Below are 25,737 nucleotides of genomic sequence, written 5' to 3' on the forward strand. Positions count from 1 at the left end.
TGAGCAGCTATGGAAAGTGGTTGGCGAGGGTGCTATCACGAGTTGGCGAAGAGGTGTTGGATTCCACGCCTCATCGGTAATTTTCCAGAAAAGCGGCAATCTGTGGCAAATTTTGAACAAAAGTGGTTCAAATGGCTCTGAGCACTATGGGACTTAACATCTGAGCTCACCAGTCCCCTAGACTTAGGACTACTTAAACCTAACTAAGGACATCACACACATTCATGCCAGAGGCAGGAGTCGAACCTTCGACCGTAGCAGCAGCGCGGTTCCGAACTGAAGCGCCTAGAACCGCTCGGCCACAACGGCCGGCTGATTGTGAACTAAGTACAAAGCTAGTGCCTGCAAAAGAGTTTCGCGACACACCGTTCAACGCACATTGTTGAACACGGAACTCCGTACCAGACGACCCAAACGCGTTCTCGTGTTATTGCGAAAACAGCGACAATTACGACGACAGTGGACAATGCTTGAGATGGGGCGGGCATCTAGTTCGGCTTCCTAGAAGCGTAGATAGTCGAGACTGGTTATGGATCTATGGAAACAGTGTCCGAAAATGCTGTCATCCACGTGAACACCTGCTCGAGAAACGAGCACTGCGCCATGGACAACAGACGACGGCCGCTTGGGGGCTTGGGCTTCCATGGGACTGTGGCATTACACTGAGGTGACAAAAGTCATTGGACATCTCCCAATATCGTGTCAGATCTCCTTTTGCCAGGCGTAGTGCAACAGCTCGACGTGGCATGGACAAAACAAGTGGTTGGAAGACCACGGCAGAAATATTGAGCCATGTTGCCTCTATAGCCGACCGTAATTGCGAAAGTGTTACCGGGCAGGATTCTGTGCACATACTGACAGCTCGATAACGTCCATAAATATTCGATGAAATTCATATCGGGCGATTTGGGTGGCCAAATCATTCCCTTGAATTGTCCAGAATTTTCTTCAAACCTATTGCGAACAATTGTGGTCCGCAGACATAGCGCATTGTCATCCATAAAAATTCCATCGATGTTTAGAAGTCCACGAATGGATGCAAATGGTCCAGGTAGTGGGACATAAACATTTGCAGTCAAAGTCCCATGTAAAAACAGCCCATGCCATTATAGAAACACCACCATTTTGCACTGTGCCTTGTTGACAACTTAGGTCCACGTTTTCTTGGGGTCTGCGCCACACTCGAACCTTACCATCATCTCTTATGAACTGAAATCAGTACTCATCTGACCAGGACACTGTTTTCCAGTCGTCTAGGGTCCAACCGATATGGTTACGAGGTGAGGAGAGCCGCTGCAAACGCTGCAGCTCTCGCTTGTTAAGCAAGGTCGTCGGCCTCCGAGTCGTCCGTTCTGAGACGTAATGCCTGAAATGTGGTATTCCCGTCGCACTCTTGACGTTGTGGATCTCGGAATACTGAATTCTCTGACTGTTTCTGAAACAGAATATCACATGCGTCTCCAATTACCATACCGCGTTCACAGCTTGTTAATTCCCGTCGTGCTGCCCAAATCACGCTGGAAACTTTTCCATATGAATCACCTAAGTACAAATGACAAGCTCCCCCAACACACTGCCCTTTTATACCTTGTGTACGCGATAGCACCGTCATTTGTATGTGTGCATATCGCTGTGCTATGATTTTTGTCACCTCAGCAGTGTAATCGAAGGCTGCGGACTACGAGAACATTCCTTCGGACCACTTACAACCTTTCTCGCGTGACTGGCATCTTCCAGCAAGATAACTGCCACAGTCTTGCAGCCGGAATCGTGCTACTCCGGTATTCAGTGCTTGATGGAAAAATCACGTTGATGTCTCGATCACGAAATTTGACTGACCAGAACCCGATGGAATACGCAGGCTGACCGACTCTAGCTCTGCTCTCCCCTCCCCCTCCAAAAAAAAAATGGCACTGGGCACTATGGGACACAACTTCTGAGATCATTAGTCCCCTAGAACTTAGACCTAGTTAAACCTAACTAACCTAAGGACATGACACACATCCATGCCCGAGGCAGAATTCGAACCTGCGACCGTAGCGGTCTCGCGGTTCCAGACTGCAGCGCCTAGAACCGCACGGCCACTTCCCTCCCCCCTCCCCAATAATTTACGGGAGTTACGTGAGGTATGCTTAGACATCAGGAGACACATATCTCCGGAAAGCTACCGAGCAGTTGTCGATTCCAGCCAGGGAGAATCGCTGCTGAACTGTGTTCCAAGGTAGACCAACGTCCTCTTAAGCAAGGTGTCACGATGTTTAGGCTCGTCGTCTGCAACTTCTGCGTCCTTCGTCACTTTCTTCCTAGCAAATGAAGATGACAAATGAGCAGTAATCAGCATCAGGAAGCCAGGATCCGATCGCCGCATACGCTGCGGCCCATTACTCAGACTTTGGTAGGTGAACTCTCGGTTTTTTCCATAACTATACTAATAAGCAGTGACCTAGAAAGGGATCGAAAGAGTCGTTTGGTCATTTACCTCCAAAGACTGATGGGAGAGAAGCATCTGTTCATCTGTGCAGATTCTCAAACTGAAATACTACAAAATTAGAGAAAAGGCAGTCTCTTGTCGGACATCTTTCTTTTCCCTTTTCACCCTATCTCCGTGTTTCTTACAGTTTTGTATGCTATTACCGATAAAGCCCACTATACGGTATCAGGGGCGGGATGGCAAGGGAGGAGCTATGGAGGCTATAGGGAAGAGAAAGGAACTGAAGATGACATAGGAGAAATGATACTGGGAGGAGAATTTGACACAGTACTCAAAGACGTAGATGGTTAACAGGGCCCCTGAAGCAAACAAAAATTCCCTCAGAACGGTTCACTGCCATGTAGGAGTCGGCCATGGGAGAATTATTCCGGCGGAGGTTCGAGCCCTCCCTCGGGCATGCGTGTGTGTGTTTGTCCTTAGGATAATTTAGGTTAAGTAGTGCGTAAGCTTAGGGACTGATGACCTTAGCAGTTAAGTCCCATAAGATTTCACACACATCTGAACATCCAAACAAATGCGAAGAGGAATATCGCAGCAACATTTAGATCGTTTCAAAGAAGAGGGACAAAAACAGCACTTGGCAATAAGCACGCTTTTGAGAGAGTGATAAAACATTATACGTCGTTGTACATCATCTTGTTCTCAGTTGATCTTTTCTCGAACTTGAAATTAAGAAGAAATCCTACTGGTTGAGGAAAAAAAAGTTATGCTGCTGAAATGTACTGTATAGGCTGTCACTAGCATATACAAACATGTGTGACTTTCACTGAGGTGCTTAAGTGGTCAAGGCACTGCACAAAGGATACTGTAGTGCTTTCTTCTCGTATCGTTTGTAGAACTGCGCTTCGAGTTCACACACTGCTGTATAGTTGTCGACTTTACAATATTGCACGCCTTCCTGAAGGCATGAATGTGTGGATAGGAACTCAATCATTGTCATAACACGGTACGTCATGACAAAGGGAAAACTGGGGGATACGAAGTACGAATTATGGTAACATGCGCCAAACTCACCAGGTAAGGCTTTATCTAAATTTCATCTGTTCCCAAGGCTGTAAATATCTCAAAGGGAATCACTGAAAAAAATGGTTGAGTTTTAAGGTAAAACGCAAAGTCTTTCACACCTAGGCAACCAGCGTTTCATTTTGCCCTCGTGTTGACCCATTTCACAGCTAATATAATTAAACTGCTTTTCATCTTTTTCCACGTATTATTTAAGTTATTTTCATTTGACTTTCACGCATATTCGAAAACACAATCAGGTAAAGTTTTAGTGCAAAATACCTGTCAATATTGTGACGACGTACGATGTTAATGGAATTATTTAGCTCTTAACAGGAATGAAACATTTTGAAAATAACTCTCAAAGGGCCAGTCACTCACTGTTGCATGGTATAAGTAAAATACAAATTCACTAGTGAGGAAATAAAGGCAATATTATGTGATACAAAAACTAGCTGACTGAGATTCTATACATGCAAATGCCGTTTCTGCTTAGTAAATCACAGACTGGCTTGTAGATGTACCATGCGTAGCAATCGCAGCTGCCGCCGAAGGTCGGAGCTGCAATAAGGAAAATGAGAAACTGATTACGACAGTTTTTTATATTTCTTACACGCAAACAGTTTATAATTAGCAACTCTAAACAAACTGCTATCACAGACGCAGTAAAGAGTGCCCTTGAAATTTATGCAGTGCAGATGAAAAGAAAAATTTTAGTTACTGATTTTCAGACGGTTGATCAGGTTATTTGATAATGCTACTTGCAAAAATGGAAAGTGCTACTGATGTGCGGTTTTCACAGAATGGACTGGTAGTCAGGTGCTCGTATTGTTAGCCAACAAACAGAAAGTGTATTTTTTGTGCAAACATGCACTGTTTTAAGTGGAGCAGTGCCTATTTACATAAACAAACAAGAAGCAGGAAAAATTGAAATGTGAGTGGTGTTTGTTGTAGGGTTCTGTTGAGTGTTGCTTACGAGATATCGTCTTTTGAAAAGTTTCCAAACCGACAATTGTTTGCGTCATTCAACCTGCGTAGTTGGTAGGTGCCATGTTCTTACGTTTACTTACAGTTTCCTTCTGTATTCCTTGAGTGCACTGCAACCTGTTAGTGAGGTAGAGTGTGGCAGTCAAAGTAGTATGTCGTGAGTGGACGATGGGATATACTAATGCTTAAAAAGCCGATATGCTCTTGTGTATGGAGACTGTAGGAAGAATGTAGTTTGTTCTCGCACGGTATGTGAAGCAAAATATCCCAATAGACGTGTAAAACATATCGGCAGTTATTTATCAACATCTTCACTCAGTTACGGGAAAGTGGTAGTGTAGCACATAGACAACGTGACAGAAGGAGACAAGTGACATCAGAAGAGGGGGAAACTAATGTTGTTGCCGCTGTTGCCGTTGATCCGGACGTTAGCTCCAGAGCGATCTAACGGGTAAGTGGCATGAGTCAGGCAAGTGCTATTCGCATTCTCCATGACATAGGTTCTAAACCTATCACATCTCTCTCCATCATGAGCTACGTGGAAACAATCATGTTAACTTTTGTACACGGTCATTAAGACAGGGTACTCCAGATAATGTAAATGTCGTGTGACTAGGGCGTCCCGTCAGGTGGACCGTTCGCCGGGTGCAAGTCTTTCGATTTGACGCCACGTCGGCGACTTGCGCGTCGATGGGGATTAAATGATGATGATTAGGACAACACAACACTAAATGTATGACGTATATTGATTAGTGGTGAAATCATACAAAATGGTTCAAATGGCTCTGAGCACTATGGGAACTAACTGCTGAGGTCATCAGTCCCCGAGAACTTAGAACTGCTTAAAGCTAACTAACCTAAGGACACCACACACATCCGTGTCCGAGGCAGGATTCGAACCTGCGACCGTAGCGGTGGCGCGGTTCCAGACTGTAGCGCCTAGAAGTGCTCGGCCACTCCGGCCGGCGTAAAATCACATTTACCACTCATGGCCAGGTAAACCGCCGAAGCATGCACAATTGTTGTATTGATAACCCCGCTGTTTTCGTCAGGTGGAACGTCAGCGTCCATGGAACGTAAAAATGGTGGTGTGGGATAGAAAACATTTAGCTTACAGGCTAACAGACCGTCTTCCACGGACAAGTACTAGTACAACAGCAGGTCTTAACGAGCTGTTTCGAGATCGTTGGATTGGACGCAGAGGTCCTGAACTTCGGCCACCCGTTCTCCGGATTTGATGCCTGTACACCTTTTTCTGTGGGGATAGCTGAAATACGCTGTCTAGAAGGACATACTAACTCAACCCGATTAAACGCAACAATGTATTACTGTCACATGCTCAGACATCTCCGTTGAAATGCTAGCACGCGTGCGGCAGTCGTTCCATACCAGACTGGAAACCTGTATTGCCGCTGCCGGCGGTCGTTTCGACCGGGATCCGTGATGGTCATTTGTCTCGTTACTGATCAGCCTCTACATAACTAATGTATGTAAATGTGTTGTTCTTTAGTGAGTGCTTCCACAGGTACTGAACAAGTGCCGGTGTGGTAATTTTTCGAACTATGATACCTTGTAAACGACTCGCACTAGACTACTACAACAAACACCACTGACATTCTAATTTACCCTCCTTTAATTCTGTTAATGTCTACATGCGTTGTTTCATTTAAAAAAGCGTACGTTTGCACAAAAAATACACTTTCTAAGTATTATTATAATATGTTGACAGGCTAAAAATACGAGCCCCTGACTAGCAATCCATTGTGTGAAACCCACACTCAATAGTACTTTCCATTTCTGCAATATCTGCTGTGCAAGATTTGGGTGATTCATCCTCTATAACACTAACTGCTCCTCATCGTTTCATTATCGTTCGGGAAAGTGGCGAGACTGAACAGTTCAAAGATTGGGAATTTGTACAGGTGCTGATAAACACGCAGCTGAGCGCCCCACTACCCATCATCATCATCAGCATCATCATCATAAGCTCACGTCCTCCACAACGATACATGTAGATGTATCGTGGCTGCAACCACGTCGGAGGAAAACCTGTAGAGACGTCAGACTAGCGTATGATCCCTGAAGAACGGCACCACCCTTTTCACTAATGAAAGCGAAAACTATCTTGATCATTTAGTGATCTGGCCTTGAAACATTAGCCAATAAGGTCATGCTATTTTGATAACTAAGGGCGGCTGAAACAACGGTGAATATACAGCTGTTATTTTTCCGAAGGACAAGCAGCTCTAATTTGTGGTTAAATTATGATGGAATATTCGGGATGGAAAATAGTTACTGATTCGTATCACCGGGTGGAGACTACTCAGGAGGATGTTATCAATAGGAAATTCTAATTTGGCGCTTTCCGGGTTGGAATGTGGAATGCTAAATCCTTTAACCGTGTAGGTAACCTAGAGAATTTAGAAAACGTAATGGATAGTTTGAAGTTAGATACAGTGCGAGTGAGTGTGGCGGCAGGGGGAACGGAACTTCTGAACAAATGAGTACAAGGATATCATAAGGGTAATGAACGAGTAGGTGTAACAATGAACAAGAGAACAGGAATAATGCGAAGTTACTATGAACGGCATAACGAACGCATTACAGTAGCCCAGATAGGCACAAACCAGCTTGCACCACAGAAATTTATATGCGTATTAGCTCCGCTGATGAAGGTACTGAAAGAAAATGCGATGGGATTATAGATTTTATTCTGTGCGAAAGGCAGACGAAATTTTAATAGTGATAGGAGAATGTAACTCACTAACGGGAAACGGAAGAGATGGAGCACATTGACTGGTGGATACAAATGAAAGGCGAAGCTGCCTGGAAAAATTAGTACAGAGCAAAATTAAATAATTTTTAATATTTGATTTAAGAATCACGTGGAAGGGATCTGGAGATGGATTAATTAACGTTACGTCAGAGATTTAGAATCGATATCGTAATATGTAAAAGATATCCAGGAGTAAATGTGGACAGTAACCATAATTTACTTGTTGCGAACTGCAGAATAAAAGTGACGAGATAGCATAAAGGGAGGAAATTAAGGAAGTAGCACTTACATAAGTAAAGATCTAGGAGCTCATGAGGGGGTGGGGGGGGGTGGAAATTAAGGAAGTAGCACTTACATAAGTAAAGATCTAGAAGCTCATGAGGGGGTGGGGGGAGGGGGTTTGAAGGGAGATTAAAGCAGATATGGGAAATCTGGGGAAAGGGACACGCTATAATGAGCGGATAGTTTCGAGAGGTGGAACAGGGAGGCAGCAAAGTTATTGAATGAATTTCACGATTATAATTATTTGTTATTTAATGTTTATCGGTAATTATATCATTATCATAGTAAATTAATCATAAGACTGTAACATTAGTTATTGAATGAATTTCACGATTACAATTATATGTAATTTAATGTTTATCGGTAATTAGTTATTTATCATAGTAAATTAATCATAAGACTGTAACATTAGTGAAATATCGTATACTGTAAAGTCCTAAATCCAGTGTGGCTGTGTAACTTTCTAGTTGTGAAATGTTATTGAACTTTATAGACGTATTACAATAACTCACACCAATGTGCTATGGCTGGCTTGAAGGTTGGTGAAATGAGTCACGCGCCTTAGCAATGCATGTCAGATAGGTCATGTTAAATATGCTTTCAAACTTTAAGGCGAAACATATATGTTCAGGGTCTACATCTACATCCACACAGATACTCTGCAATCCACCGAGCGGTGCGTGGCGGAGGGTACCATCTACCACTACTAGTCGTTTCCTTTCCTGTTCTACTCGCAAATAGATGTCTCCGTATGAGCCCTAATATCTCGTATATTATCTTCCTCGTACTTACGAGCAATGTATGTTCGCGGCAGCAGAATTGTTCTACAGTCATCTTCAAATGCCGGGTCTCTAAATTTTCTCAATAGTTTCTTGCCTCACCTCCAGATATTCCGAATTGAATTCCTGAAGCATCTCCGTTAACACATACCAGCCGGTAACAAATCTAACAGCCCGCCTTTGAATTGCCTCGATGTCTTCCTTCGATCCGAACTGATACGGATCCCAAACACTCGAGCAGCACTCAAGAGTAGGTCGCACCAGCGTCCTACATGCGGTCTTCTTTACAGGTGAACCACTCTTTCTTAAAACTCGCCCAATAAACCGAAGTCGACCATTCGCCTTCCCTTTCACAGTGCTCACATGCTCGTTCCATCTTACATCGCTTTGCAACGTTACGCCCAGATATTTAAGCGACTTTGTTAACCAGGACACTAGTAATACTGTCTCCGAACAGCTTTTCCACTTTTGCGATTGGCAAATGACGATTCAGATGTTTGTCAACTGGAGGGACGTAAAAAGTCTTCGCGGAAGCAGTCCTTTTGTCTTTTCCGGCCTGCTGGTTGTATATCAGGTGATTTCGTTGGATGGGGTGAAAATTTAGTAGCTTGTTGCACAGCTGGAGGAGAAGGAAACGGGAATGCTGGTGTAGCACTGGGCGATTTTACAACCGCTGTTAAGTGCCGGATGGTAAAACGCAGGACTTCCCACTAGCCAACAATTTTCGAGCGACAGGGTAAGGCACTTTTTCGTTAACCCCGATCTCCTGGACGGCCCGTTCATCGAGATACACGGGACAATGTCGGGAGGAGGCTGCATGGTCGTCATTGCCAGTCATAAAGCTGGGAGAAGGAGGCGAACATTCGCTGTATGGTGCTTACGTACCACACATTACAAACTTTGTCTGAGTCGTCTTTTATCTTCCTATTGTCACTCAACTTCGACACCTTAACTTACACCATGGCAAATAAGGAAACAACCACAGACTGATGCCCACTCTGTCCGCCAAATGATTATGTAGCCTATATAGAGAACGACAGCGGTCCTGTCACACTTCCCTGGAACAACAGCGGTCCTATTACACTTCCCTATGGCACTCCTGACGACACCCTTGTCTCTGATGTAAATGAGCGTTTGGCATTATTGGCCGGGAGGCCCCTTGCGGGGCAGGTACGGCCGCCTTGGTGCAGCTCTTATTACATTCGACCCCCCCCCCCCCCCCCATTGGGCAACCTGCGCACCGGATGGGTATGAAATGATGATGAAGACAACACAACACCCAGTCCCTCAGCGGAGAAAATCTCCGACCCAGCCGGGAATCAAACCCGGGCACGTAACACGGCAATCCGTCACGCTGACCACTCAGCTATCGGGGCGGACACCCTTGTCTCTGATGAACACTCGCCATCGGGAACAATATACTGGGTTCTATTGTTTAAGAAATCTTCAAGTCACTCACATACCTGCGATGTTATTCCAAATGGATCAAGTAAATCAAACACCTATTTCAATTCAGTTCCTACATTTTAACCAATTAAACATGGACTGATAAGAGGCACATGCCTCTCTTAAACAACGGTCACGCTAACATGAAACAGAAGCATGGAAACATAAAACTATTTCGTATACTTACTGAGTAACGTTCAGACGATAAAAAGAAAAAATATCTCCACTCAACCCATTTAAATTCCGACGTTGCGGTTGATAATGGAAACAACACTAAAGAAAAACCAAGATACTTTCATGGGATCTGTCGATCCGAAAAACGCGTTCGACAATGTCAAATGGTGCGAGATGTTCGCAGTTCTGAGAAAACTGCATTGAACGCTGCCACCATGCCTTATCACAGAAGATATCGACGCCGTTCAAGACAGACCATATATAAAACAATTGAAGATGTAGAAATGACCACATCAGCTGCAGACAAGAAAAAGAATACTATAAAGTCTGTCGCAGCACACTCTTTACTCGATGGACCAGCAGTCTTCTGTGGATGCAGACTGAACTTCAGCCTTGATGTCAATGACTCCTTCACACATGGTAACGGATGGCTAACCGTCGCCATCGTACGAGGTGGTTCTGGAGTTCCAAATGTGTTCGCAGTTCTGAGAAAAATAGGGGTAAGCCATAGTATCAGACGGGTAATATATAATATGTACAAGAAAAGGAGGAGACTATAACAGTGGAATACCAAGAAAGAAATGCTCACATTAAAAAGGGTATAAGACAGGGATGCAGTCTTTCGCCCCTACTGTTCAATCGATACGTCGAAAAAGCAGTGAGTGAAATAAAAGAAAGGTTCAAGAGCGGAATTAAAAAGGCTATGAATAATAGGTTCGCTGATGGCATTGCTATCCTCAGTAAAAGAGCAGAAGAATTACAGTGTTTGCAGAGTAGAATGAGTAGTACAGAGTACGGATTCAGAGTAAATCGAAGAAAGACGAAAGTAATGAGAAGTAGCAGAAATGAGAACAGCGAGAAACTCAACCTCAGGAATAATGGTCACGAATTACTCGTATATGAAGTTAAGGAATTCTGCTACCTAGGCAGCAAATAACCAGTGACGGACCGAGCAAGGAGGAGATAAAAAACAGAAGCGGGTTCCTGGCCAGAAGGAGTATACTAGTATCAAACAAGGCCCTAATTTGAGGAAGACATTTGTGAGAATCTACGTTTGGAGCACAGCATTGTACGGTAGTGAAACATGGACTATAGGAAAACCGGAACAGAAAAGACTCGAAGAATTTGAGATGTGGAACTACAGAAGAACGTTGAAATTTAGGTCGACTGATAAGGAATGAGGAATTTCACTGGAGAATTGGCGAGGAAGGAAATATATGGAAAACACTGACAAAAGAACGGACCAAAAAAAATTGTTCAAATGGCTCTGAGCACTATGGGACGTAACAGCAGAGGTCATCATTCCCCTAGAATTTAGAACTACTTAAACCTAACTAACCTATGGACATCACACACATCCATGCCAGAGGCAGGATTCGAACCTGCGACCGTACGAGTCGCGCGATTCCAGACTGAAGCGCCTAGAACCACGCGGCCACTCCGGCCGGCAAAAGAAGGGACAGGACGGTAATATATCTGTAAAGACATCACCCGAATAACTTCCATGGTGCTAGAGGGAGTTGTAGAGGGTAAAAACGTAGAGGAAGACAGAGACTGGAACACATCCAACATATTACTGAGGACATACGTTGCAAGTGCTACGCAGATGAAGACGTTGGCGCTAGAGAGGAATTAGTGGCGGGCTGCAGCAAAGCAGTCTGAAGACTAATCACTCCAAAATAAATAAATCAATCAATCAATTTCTGAAAACAGTTTCCGCAATCGTGATACTGTTACCAAGTGATACATTTGCTGAATATAAATTTAGTCTCCATGTAACAACGCGCAAAATCAATTATCTGCTTTAAGTGCAAATATTAGCGATAGCCATAAATACAGAATTTCTTTTACCTCTCTCTATATGTGCAGCCATAGAGAGGCAGCATCCAGAAAATAAGCCTCCACGCTATAATATAACAGTGGCTTAACCTTAGAAGCAAGTGCCGTCATACAAACACAACATTAACTCTGGTAGCCACGCCCGGGTTCCCGGGTTCGATTCCCTGCGGGGTCAGGGATTTTCTCTGCCTCCTAATGACTGGGTGTTGTGTGATGTCCTTAGGTTAGTTAGGTTTAAGTAGTTCTAAGTTCTAGGGGACTGATGACCACAGATGTTAAGTCCCATAGTGCTCAGACCAATTTGAATCATTTGAACTCTGGTAGCCAAAGAGTTTATTCCTCCCATGGATTCCTACCGGTACAGAACTCCCCATGCCAAAAATAAGAAAAATTTCAGTATTTGTCATGATCCAAGCAATTTACCTATCTCATTCGAAGAATGTGTAAATGATCTGTCGGGTGTTTCACAATATTTTGTCGATTCCAAATGTGAATAACACACGAACTAATCATGAAACAACGTTGAACATCTTACATAAGATACAACATTTAGTCAAGCTTACTTATGAAATACTACATCGTACAAATGAAGAGCATTCTCGCTCGCAGTACTCTAGGTGTTCCACTCAGCTTCTGAAGACATCTCTCTTAACTACTGGAGGAATTCTGGAAATTTAATAGTGAATTGGATTTTTTAACTGTTGCAAACTTCTCGGCCGGTCGGAGTTGACTCTCCCCTTCAAATAACGCAACAGGTAAAAAAGTCTCATTTGTTTCAATCAGGAGAGCCAGGCGCTCATTCAACACAGCCTTGTTTGGAAATATGTGCTTACCAAACGCTTCACACAGAGCTTACAAGGTCTTATTGGTCGCGTGGCGTGTCCCTTGTTGCAACCAAGTTTTGCGTAAAGAACGACAGAGGCTTGCCTGTAAACTGCCATGGACATGTTCGATGTTCTCGAGAGTTCGGACGGTTTTCCGAGGTCCAGTTACTTCCGATTCGATGCACGGGTAGTTGCACGCAAGTTTCTTAACGAATTCAATATTGTTTCACGAGCAGGAAACTGATATCGTGGCTGAATCTTGAAATGCTAACCAAAGGCACGTTGTACACGCACGACAGATTCGCTGTAGCGAAAATAGCACTCCACCGCGGATGCACGACGTTGCTACAACTAAGACGACATCATTACTGAACTGTATATGGGATGAAACTGAACATTCCGCTCTACTAACAGACGGTGCAACAGTCGCTGTATCGTGTTCTTTACAGCGCGTTATTCAAATCTGAAATCGTCAAATATTGTGAAAAGCCCTGTGCTAATGTGGGTAAGTCGTGTGCTCTGATCATACTTGTCTCCGTCTACGTAATAACTTTGCACACAAAACCAGAAATGTTAAAATGCACAATAACCACATCGAACTTGACGTAGCAAGTAACTTCGGAGTCACCACGGCGTCACTTAGTTTCCAAGCTATGAAGCGTGCAGAGAATAGTAGAAGATTTACGCTACACTAGTCGGCATTGACGTAGGTAGGTTCACTATAGCACCCTCCAATGAATACTGAACCTTCCGATGGAGATGAAGGTTTACTATTTAAAGAGCGTTCCGCTGAAAAGGGATCTAATTCTTTGGAACCGGCCATCAGTCTTCATTGGAGTCACTGTCTACGCATGTACTTGTAGATTCTTACACACACTAGCATTCTTCAAAAAAATGATTTCTCGCCTGTTTATTTCCACCTTCTTCTATCATCTAAGAACATCAACTTCTCTTTTTACTACATAAACTTACGCCGTAGCGTTCAAATAAAGTCCTAGCCGTAAATAATTCAATAATTTCTTCGCGTGAGAGATAAAGTCAAATGCCTCCGTGCACCACAGAGTTTATTCATTGTTTCTCGCAGTCGATAACATTCGGTTGACATTTAATTTCATTTTCATTGTTACTGTGCGCTATGCGCTGGATATTGTTTCACTTTTCTATTGAATATTTCAAAATGGCGCGAAAAAATGTCTCTCAGACGCACGGCTAAGAAATTACCATGGCAATAAGATAAAAGTAATTGGATCTCCAACAGAGAGATTTAAGTGTTCGTTTTCTCTCGCGCTGTATGAGAGTGGAAAGGTTGAGAAACAGACGGTGGAGCGATGAACCCTCTGCCATGAACTTAAGAGTGAACTGCGGAGTATTCACGTATATGCAGATGCATGTGTAGAAGGATGGAGAAAGATATAGGCCGTGGGCTTGCAGAGGAACTACACAGCATGCACGTTAACCGATTTAGGGAAATTACAGGAAACCTAAATCAAATGGCACGACACGAATTTGAACCGTCGTCCTCCCGAATGGAGGTTCAGTGTGCTAACCACCGCTCGACCTCGATCGGTACCGCAAACAGGAATAGACTAGAACGCACTGCCTCTCTTCAGACTGGGTTCACGCAGATACGTCATGCGACACAGGCGTATCATTGGCTCGCGTCTGCACCCAAGACGCCCATACAGGAAGGCCTGGGGGGGGGGGGAGGGGGGGGCTCTCGTCAGTACATCGGTATAAGCTGGTTTTTAACATGTTCAGAACTGGACCTGTGTTATGACTACTTACAAGTCGCCATTTGTCTTCCATTGTGTTAAAAATACTCCATAACCCCAGGTCTTGCCCTCTGCCTTCCATACGAACTATCTAATAAACGCCCTTGATCTCTACTCTCCAAAGTCCATCTTGCACACATGCCTCTACTGAACTAGTCAATGGCAGTCATACCTTCAGTAATCGTACATTTGGTACAGAACATCTTTGCAGTATGCTCCAGATTAACAATTCGCAGAAGAAAGATTAATTTTGAAAACTGACATTTTAACAAGGAACTTACAGATTAAGACGGGAAACAGAAATACTATCGGTTGTGGACAAGAGAAGTATGTTGACATCGATTGTATCTGTCTTGAGTGTAGCTCTTGAGTGTAGGCTTGGAGGGAAGTGAAGTGTGGACGATGAATTGTACAGAATAGAAGAGAATGGTAGCAGTTGAAATGTGGGGCTGAAGATAATGTTGAAGATTAAATGGGTGAAGAGATATCTAATGAAGAGATAGTGAATTTAATGTGAAGAAATTGTGGCACAACTTGACTACAAGAAAGAATTATTTGGCAGGGCACATTTTGAGGCTTCAAGAAATAGCTTTTGCTGTGCAAGGTCAATCCTTGCGTTGAGAACAGTAAGCAGATTCAAATGAATATTAGCTGCAGTTGTTATGTGGAGATAACGAGGCTTGTACAGGGCACAGCAGCGTGGAGGCTGTATCACACCAGTCCTACAACTGAAGACCCCCCCCCCCCCCCCGCCCAACAACAGCTACCGGTTCCACGGCGCAATGCGCAATTTTACTGCTGCGCCAATTTGCATGGTACAGAGAAGTTTGTCACACTTTATGTAGAGAGTTATATATTGCTGACTAACTCCAAGAGAAAGTTTTAATACAATGTAAGTCTTTTTTTATTTATTTCAGAGACGCGTTCAACTCCCAGAGAGGATACGGCAGTTTGCAGTTTGCAGCGGCGCCCAGGACACAAATTACACTTGTCGGCGCAGCCGAAAAAAAAATGTCTCAAATGTGATGGCGCTGGACGCTGGGGAGATGCTAACAGTTGCAGAAATTGAAATCTATGCATTGAAGAACCTGAGAATATCACAGAGCATTATAAGACTTTGCCACTACATATGGTATCTTGGGTATCGGGTTTCAGAATAATGCTCGATTAGTAAGTATTTCTGACTCTTTGTTATGCGAATTACTTTATTTTTGCTGCAGGAATCATATGGTTCACATGTACCCGTTTGCACTTCTTCGATTATTAAATATACCCAAATTTCACGTTACATTGGTGTTACGTGATGTGTCTGAACATTACGTACGTATTTAGAGGTGGGGTGCTCTAATATTTGCGCCTTTCTGATGCATTACTTAGCCGTGCAGTATTCTAACACTCAAACCTCCAGATGTCACATAAAGATCGGTACCAAACGTTGTATGTCGATAGACTATTAACTAAAACTCCCATTTAGTTCGTACTGTGTGCTGTCGTCCAGCAGAATGGTCGTAAACGTTAATTAAAAGTAAACTACAGAGCACAGGAAAAGCATAACTCTGAGTAACTAACATGTAGGTATAGCTTCCGTGGGGAAGTTGTTAGAGCATTACATCGTCGTACCAAGAGTCGTGGGTTCATACCCCAGTGATGACAGTTTTTTTTACTGTTATGCGTGAAAGTGTTATTTGGGGCTATTAATACTTCTGCACGTGTGATGCAATTGTTTCTTTACTCTACTGTTCTGTTGGTTTATGTTTATTCTGTGAAGCTACAAATGCACTAGCTCCTTCATTACGAGTGGTGTCTGTTCTGTCGCACATGTCCTTTTTTTTTTATACAGAGGGCAGTTAGCCTTCTGACCGAACACACTGAGTTACCGTGCCAGCATCTACTCGAGAGCTACAAAGCTATCACACACTGAGTTACCGTGCCAGCATCTACTCGAGAGCTACAAAGCTATCACCAACACATATGCATATCCTGTGTTTCGTAGTTGTATTGTTACTTTAATTACCGTTTACCCGCTTTCTACTGGACGACAGTGCATAGCACGAACTAAATCGGTGTTTTGGTACCGATCTGAGTGTCTAACATCAGGAGAGTGGGGTGTTTCTTCTAATATGATGTTATTTGCAATTTTGTTCTTCTGCTATTACTGTACTTATTGTATGATGTACGGTGTTTGCCCTATCGTCTTTTGTCGTAATGTTGCTGTACAGTGCTGTTTGTAATTCTGCTCCAATATCATTGTCAACACTATCTCCAGCTATCTAGTGTTTGTCTAACTGCGCTTTTATTTTACTTTAAGAGTGTGTTTGTATGCTAACTGCGTAATTTTGTCTGTTCTGTGTTTTTGTGATTATTTTTCTGTGGCCGTTTATAACCGTTGTTGGCTATATGGGCCTTGTAACCCACAGCCCAAAAAAGAAATAAAAAATAATGTATTCCCTTTTAATATCGTGCATACCTGCCGACTTCGTTTGCATTTGTGGTTTCCTCTGTGACATAGATTTTCACTGTACTTTCCCCTGCTCGTTTCACATTCCAGTAACGTTGTCTACATGCATTTTGAAATAATTACTTCATTGACTGTTGCTTTTATTTCTAAGCTGCACAGTTTGATGACATTTCATCCATCATTGTACGTGTGTGTTTATCCCTCCCATCGAAATGGTGGGTTATTTCTACAGTTACTAGTGACTTTCCACTTCAGTGTTTTTCAGTATGACTTTTTTTCTTCATTGTATTCTACGCATCTTCTGAGTTACTGTCAGTGCTCGTAGGTAACCCAGCGGTCATTATCTCTAAAACCGACAATATCTCACAGTGTTGTTTTTTACTTTTTTAAGTGTCTTCCTACGGTCTTTTACTTGTACATAGTAATCCGGAATTCCTGTAGAAAATTTAAGGTATGATCGGTCATATTCTGCGCATATTCGTAGCTTTGTCAGCCCACAGTTAATGGGCAATGCGTATTCCTGAGAAGCACTGCTCACGGTACGTGAAACACTATAGGCATCTTGCGTCTGGTTGTCGTTCTGATTCTAAGCCTTCAGTGTGCCTTACCGGTTGATGCTGTTTATTTGTGAGGCTCTGGATATACTGTCAACGGTGTTGTAACTCAGTAAGTTCGCGGGCCTCATAATGTGTTACGCAGAGGTGTGCGGGAGTGGAAAAGGCAGTCACCGTTTCTACGTCTGCACGTCTCTGTCAATCTCCTCCTCCACCCTCTCTAAACAGTCTCCTTCTCCCCCTCTATCTGTCCATCTCCTCCTCTTTCCTTAATCTGTCCATCTGCTCCTTCCGCCACTCTTTGCCCATGTCCTCCTCTCCCATTTTGCTATCCATTTCCCCCTCCCCTTAACTGTGTCCATTTCCAACTACCTCATATCTGTGTCCAAGTCCTCCTACCCTCACTCCGTCTGTTCATCTCTTCTTCCACCCTTCTCTCTGCAAGTTGTCACCATGACTCCAACAGGAGGTTGCTGGTTCTTACCGGGCAATATTTCTTTCCAGATGTGATATGTGTACCACGTTTGGTAGAAATCTATCCTGGGTATTTGGAGCAACATTTTGTCACGGGTTTGGCAGAGTATCTCACATGTCACATTTCTTTCACATCTATTTAACATATTTGACACATGTTTGTATACATATGTCACTAGTATTTGTACAGAATTTCGCTTTGTAGTTTCAATTTCACGCAGGTCAATCTATATGAATCTCCTCATCAATGTGTCGTACAATCATATAATTTTACAGTTACAGTCGTTATACTGTCTGGGAAATAGGTTCCGAATAGAGATAGCAGTAAATAACTAATAAATTAAAACGTCATCTACGATGTGGCAGTTTTTCACGGGTCTTAATATCTCCTGAATTATGTGTTGTACAGTGATAAAATTTTGCAGGTACATTCAGTGGTATTGTGTATACGGTTTGCAGAATGTGTTGTAAACACAGTTAGTAATAAAGAAATAATAAATGCGGCAATTTTACTGCATGAACAGCGAAAATTTACTAAACAATAAACATGTTTCCTTTCATCATTTTTGGGATGTTATCACCAAGAAAAAGTTTCGTAAGAGCTAGAAATTATTAGTAAAGTTTGCTGCAGGTCACTGAGTACTCTCATTCTCAGATAGCGGCTGAACAAAATCTGTGAATTCGTGAGTCGTGAGCTACTCCACTCTTTCACTCTCACTGCCGCTTTTTCCATAGGTACCTGTTTCTTGGTTGGATCTATTCCAACCTCCGTTTCTACTACAGTTTTATCGAGTGAGCATGGAAGTTATTCCTTGATTTCATATCACTGTTCCTTCTCTTTTTAGTATTTTCCACATGTTCCTTTCTTCGCTGAGTCTGCAGACTCTCGTCGCTTCTTACCTTGTAAGCTACCTAATTTTCGATATTCTACCGTAGCACAGCGTCTCAAAAGCTTTGGTTGTTTTCTGGACTGGTTTTCCCACAGTCAGCGTTGCAACACCATACAAAGCTGTGCTCCAAGCGTACAATCTCATAGTTGCTTTCCTGAAATTACGATCTATGTCTGATGCTAGTAGTTTTCTCCCGGTCAGGAATGCCCTCTTTGTCAGTGCTGGTCAGCTTTTTGTGTCCTCCTTGCTCTGTCCGTCATGTTATTTTGCTCCCAAGGTAAGAAAACTCTTTAAGTTCGTCTACGTCTTAATCCTAAATTCTGATATTTAGTTTCTCACTGTTTTTGACTCTGCTACTTCTCATTACCTTCGTCTTACTTTAATTTACTCCCAGGCCATATGCTGTACTCATAAGACCGTTCACTCCATTCAACACATCCTCTATTTCTTCTTCACTTTCACTGAGGATAGTAAATTTCCGTTATTGCTTCTTCGATGTATAGATTGAACAGTGTGGGCTGAAGACTACATCCCTGTCTTACACCCTTTTTTAATCGGATCACTACATTCTATGTTCTGCACGCTTATTGTTTCCTCTTGGCTCTTATATATATATATATTGTACAGTGAAGAGCCAAAGAAACTGGTACACCTGCCTAATATCGTGTAGGACCCCGCGAGCACGGAGAAGTGCTGCAACACGACGTAGCATGGAGTCGACTAGTGTCTGAAGTAGTGCTGGAGGGAACTGACACCATCAATCCTGCAGGGCTGTCTATGCAGGAGCTCGAGCGGCTGGAGACCTCTCCTGTACAACACATTGCAAAGCATCCCTGATATGCTCAATGATGTTCATACCTGAGGAGTTTGATGGCCAGCGGAAGTTTCAAACTCGGAAGAGTGTTCCTGGAGCCACTCTGTACCAATTCCAGACGTGTGGGGTGTCGCATTGTCATACTGGAATTGCCCAAGTCCGTCGCAATGCACAATTAACATGAATGGATGCAGCTGATCCGACAGGATGCTTACGTACGTGTCACTTGTCAGAGTCGTATCTAGACGTGTCAGGGGTACCATATCACTCCAAGTGCACACGCCCCACACCATTATAGAGCATCCACCAGCTTGAACAGTCCCCTGCCGACATGCAGGGTCCACGGATTCATGAGCTTTTCTCCATACCAGTACACGTTCATCCGCTAGAAACAATTCGAAACGATACTCGCCCGATCTGGCAACATCTTTCCAGCTGAGGCGTAAAGCTTTGTGTCATGACATCATCAAGGGTACATTGTGTCGTGACATCATCAAGGGTACATGAGTGGGCCTTCGGCTCCGAAAGCCCATGTGTTGATGTTTTGTTGAAAGGTTCGCATGTTGACACTTGTTGATGGCCCAGCACTGAAATCTGCAACCATTTGCGAAACGGTTGCACTTCTGTCACGTTGAACGATTCTCTTCAGTCGTTGTTGGTCTTGCAGGATTTTTTTCCGGCCGCAGGGGTGTCGCAGATTTGATGTTTTTCCGGATTCATGATATTCACGCTACAGTTGTGAAATGGTCGTACGGGAAAATCCCCTTTTCATTTCTACCTCGGAGATGCTGCGTCCCATCGCTCGTGCACCGACTACAACACCAAGTTCAAACTTGATCTGACAACTGCGTCAGATACTTGTTGTCTTATATAGGAGTTGCCGAGTGCAGCGCCGTATTCTGCCGGTTTACATATCTCTGTATTTGACTACGCATGCCTGTACAAGCTTATTTGCCGCTTCAGTGCTTATTACACGTCTTTCCCTATTGCTTGCCCTATTTTTCTCAGAATTTCGCATATCTTGCACCGTTTTACGTTGTCAAACCCTTTCTCCAAGTTAACAAATCCTATCAATGTATCCTGATTTTCCTTCTGTCTTGCTTCCATTATCAACGGCAAAGTAACAACTACCTGTCTGGTGCTTTTACCTTTCCTAAAGTCAGACTGATCACCATCTAAAACATCTTCTATTTTTCCTTTCATTCTTTGTGCATTATTCTTGTCAGCAACTTTAATGTTATATTCGTTGTGTGGTACTCAACTATGTCAGCGGGAAGTTCGTTGAAAGTTATAAGTACAAAAGTTCGACGAAGGATTGCCGTACGATGGCAGTCGAGAGAAAAGGTTTGCGTGTTACCTGACTAGTTTAAGAATGAAAATCTTGTTAGCGGCCAGCTGCTCTCCGTTACCATAGTGAGGTTCGACGAAGGGAAGGAAGCTGAAGAACCATCGATACTTAACACACCTGGGAAAAAACGGTGCATGGATAAGTGGATTACCAATATAGATTCTTTTGCAGAGGATGCGATTCGTCGTCACGTTTATGATTATTATCGCAGGAAGGAACATCCGGCGCTCAGGAAGTTACTGGTCACACTTAAAGAATCAGGACTTTTTCAAGGTAGTCGCACAGCCTAGTCCACAGTCTTAAACAATCTTGGCTTTCACTATGGACATTTCTGTGGCCGTAAGCTGCTGATGGAGATGCCAGTTTTTGAGAGATATCCGTAGCATAAATATCGACAAAGTGGTGTGGCTCGGCGAAACAAGGGTCAGTTCTGGTCACGTTGTCACTGGACAGATGACACAGCTAAAATAACAACGGCGATGCCTTCTGCCAAGGATGGCACACGTATTCTTCTTCACGCAGGCATCTCGCAGGGTCTTCTCCCAAACAGTCTCCTGCTTTACAGACCAAAGAAAACGGGACATTATCACAAATAAAAGAACCACATTACAAAGTGCTTCGAAGACTCATTAACAACAAATCTTGGAAAACAGTCTACACTTGTACTAGGTAATGCATCTTACCGTTCAGGCAAGGCACCTACAACGGCAAACCGAAAGAAAGAAATGGTTGATTGCCTTCAGCGCCACAACGTCGATGTAAGTCATGACCTTAAAAAGGTGGAGCACATGGAAAAATATCCCTCCATAAACCGTATTTCCCCCTATACGAAATCGATGGCAAAAAAACATGGGCGTATGATCGTTAGGCTACCACCTTGCCAATGCCATTTCACCGCTATAGAGTTAATATGGGCCCAGATTAAAGGAATGTCAATAAATGTACCCTCTCTGAAGCTGAGACACTCATAAGAGAAGCTGTCACGAACGTCACCGCTGAAGATTGGCGGCTTAACTTCCGAACATAAGCAATGTATCACGGAAAGGGCGTAGCAGAATGAGGCTCTTGGAAAGTTCACAGTGGAGGGGATGATAATTTCATTAAATGACAATAGCGACCGTTACAGTGATAGTGATACTGACTATTCACGAATCCGTCAGCGACGTCAATGGGGTTTCTCCATAATCCCATTAGAAATGGAGAACAGATGGATCCAGCTACGTGCTTGGCGTCCGCAGTTTGCATCTGTAAGTGCCTAAGTAACTAAATTATTTCGTCGTAAGTTTTGAAATTTTATTAAGAAGGCCTCAGTAGCAACTAATTTCGAAAGCAGTTCATCTCAGGAATTCATTATGCATCACACAAAATAAATATTACTGTTTACAATATAACTACTGTAATACTGAGGCCCTGTTATTTGTATCGCTTTTGTTCTTCGTAAACAATAGAGGTTGACCTATCTAAGATGCGTTTTCCCACCGTGATAAAAACGCTGATCTCCTATTTGGTACGTTAGAATTAAATAGATGGATCATAAAAATTAATAACAGTTTCATTACAAACCCAGAGCGACGCTTTTCGTGCAGAAACTGCAGTGTCGCCCCATTGAAGGCGACGCGTGAGCGGACCATTGTGCGTCGTAATTAACTGCAATGATTTCGGATTAGAGATCTCCGACAGAGTTCTAGTTTCGAACATACGGAAATATGATGTATTCTTAAGATTTGATTCCCATTATATGTTCACCTAACTTCAGTAACAAACAAGCTTCCCTTACGTCGAAAATTCGGTAACGTCGTGAGAAGACTGTCCTAATATCATCTAGATAATTTGTTGCCGCAGACAACTAAAACCAAAACGTCTTTCAACCCTTTCACAACACACTGGTGCGATTTTCATAAATATAAAATGATTAGTTTGCCTTTTTCAGCTAGGTGAAGGAAATGTAAGTTTACGCGTCTGCTCTGTACGGGACGTGGCAACTCTTGTTCCGCGCCTCCACGTGCTGCTCCCGGTATCGGTCCTAAAGTACTTTTGGACAAAATATGCAGTTGTAGCAAAATTTTACTGTTGTGGACCATCATTTTTCTTCCCTGCATACGGCTCCATACTGTGAACATACCTGCTTTTCGAGTCTTTGAGCAGTCTTGTAAGTATACCACGCTTTCCAGGTTTTTCCTTCATGAAAACCTTGAAACTACAATGAACAACGTTTCATCAATAACGGTGTGCATTCCAACAGAATAATAACTTGTAAGTAATTCATGCATTTTATGAAGTACTTCACGTACTGCAGCAAATTTGCCGTGTTCCCTGCGTCCATCTCACGTCATCAAATCTTACTACTTTAGTAAGGTGACGGAAACTAGTTCCGATAGTAGTAGAAACAACTTCCTGAATTTCTAGTCCATCAGTCAGTAATAGGTGACTTGCTATCGCCCTCTTTCTCCGTAATAATTAGTAATTAATTTTAATTTTAATAATCAACAGCCTCAGTTACACCGATTACCTACAATTTACCTGTGGCCGGGCGATTCCAGGCACTTTAGTCTGGAACCGCGCGACCACTGCTGTCGCAGGTTCGAATCCTGCCTCGGGCATGGATGTGTGTGATGTCCTTAGGTTAGTTAGGTTTAAGTAGTTCTAAGTTCTAGGAGGCTGATGACCTCAGAAGTTAAGTCCCATAGAGATGAGAGCCATTTGAACTATTAGAATTTACCTAGGTTTCAGTCGGGATAACCTAACCTTCTTCAGTATAAAAGTAACTACCGTTTATCCATAGTGGACATAGTAAAGATAAAAATTCAAATCCATAAATTATCGTCAGACTGTAAAAACTGATCTGAAACTGCCTCGGCCCCACTTCCCGACCGCGATGCGGCAGCCATGAGTGCTGTACTGGAACTCAAGTGTAGCTGAAAACGTTTATGTATTTATAAAATCTGGTTGACGAAATAATAAAAAATACATATATTATCAGAATTTCAAAATATGAAATACTAATCTAAATTACATTATTTAAAAAGGTGCCCACAAAGAACCCCACCCCATCCTTGGTACTTTATTGGGAGTAAGATGCAGTTAGAACTGAACTTCAGATGCGGGGTTGGAACAGCATTTAGGTTTGGAATTACTTGGTTCTTGAATAACTGTGCCTCTGGACACTTCAGATTTTGTTCATGCAATGCTTAAGACAAGACGTTGCGCTCTGGGAACACACAAAAAAAGTGAGAAGTATGGTACTTCAGTCTTAGCTGGAGCGACGTATTCATAGCGCTTGTGTAGCTGTTCAACGCATTTCGCATATTTTCACCACTGCATTCAGGCATTACGGCACAGGCTTTGCTCATAGAGTACAGTTCCAGCATCTGTGATGTGGTTACTATGGGTTCAACTCTACAGCATGTGACAGAGGATCATTTGGTCTCGTTTCGATTCTAAGAACAAGTTCCTTACCGCCCTCAGTATTTACCGTCCCCATATATCCTAACAAACAAAACGTGTAACTGATGCACCTGCTCGACATTTAGTTTCTTGGATGAATCTTTCCTTTTACAGTGGAGTCTGTGCTGCATTTTGAAACTTACTGAAGTGATAAAACTGTGTGCGCGGTCAGGAATCGAACTCACAACCTGAGAGGAATTTTCAAATTACAGCGCACGCACCACAGCAGAGTGAGTGACTCGTTATGGAAACAAAACCCTAGGCTGAAGGTAAGCAATTTTTCTGAATATCTTTTCTTCCAGCTATTCCTGTGAAGCAAGGTACGTAGGAGAAATTGTGCGTGGAGTTTGGAAAGGAGTGCGAAGTTATGAGGGCTAACCGTGAGCGGTGCCCGCCAGGTAAGAATATCGACCAAGAGACAGAAGTTTCAGTGTTCTAGACCAGTTCAATCACATAGCATTTATCAGCCAGGAAGTATCAATTACAATAATGACCTACAATGAGAAAATTAAAAGTTTCGAAGCATATTAACAGCACTTGATCTCAGTCACCACACCACATAAATCTATCAGACGCAGGTATTTTATTTCATACAATTAGCAAATGTCAAATGTATCAACGTAGTAGTCATACGAAAATGGATCTTGTCCTCTTAGAAATAACCGTTGTAGTGGCTGATTCAGGTGGTTTATAGAAAAGTTTAATACAGATATCCAGACAAGACTTTGAAACCTGCTCCTAACCGATTACTGTGCTAGTCTCTCTTATTATTCCATCACAAACTTGCCAACACGTGATGATGAGAAATTTATACGAGAGCAACAACACATCACGCGAGGTGGACACGCCGTGGTCAGTTCCAATGTCGCGACTTACAGAGCTGATAGCTCCCAGTGACCTCACGCTCGTCTCTCGGCACTGCTACAGATGGTAAACAAGTTAGTGCTGGTCTGAGGACTGATCGTAATTCCATTTACTATTTCGTGCTTACTATCAATCTGGCACTCAGTCTCAATAATGGGCACAGTCCTTCACTTTTTAAAAGATTTTGACATTCTCTTGTATGTTGCTAGTTGTGAATAGTTAAGTACTAGCAGTAGACGCAGTATCATGAATTTTCAGTGCACAGTTGTGTAACTTGCTGGGACTACAGGGAATCAGACAGACCCAACGCAGGACGGATGTCAGCCTACGCAGAAAGTACTGCATCAAAGAAAATTGTAGAAGGAAATCATATTTCTTACATGGGTGGTTGATTATTAGAAACAGGAGTATTTGTTTAATTTCATCTCCACCGTTGGCTGATTCCGACCACTGGATCGTTTCCAAGCATCCAAGATAGGGGGAAGGGTAGCATCGGTCGTAAATTTTTATCTGTTTATT

This window comes from Schistocerca cancellata, chromosome 2 (genome assembly GCF_023864275.1).
Source record: "Schistocerca cancellata isolate TAMUIC-IGC-003103 chromosome 2, iqSchCanc2.1, whole genome shotgun sequence".
In the NCBI taxonomy this organism is placed as follows: Eukaryota; Metazoa; Arthropoda; class Insecta; order Orthoptera; family Acrididae; genus Schistocerca; species Schistocerca cancellata.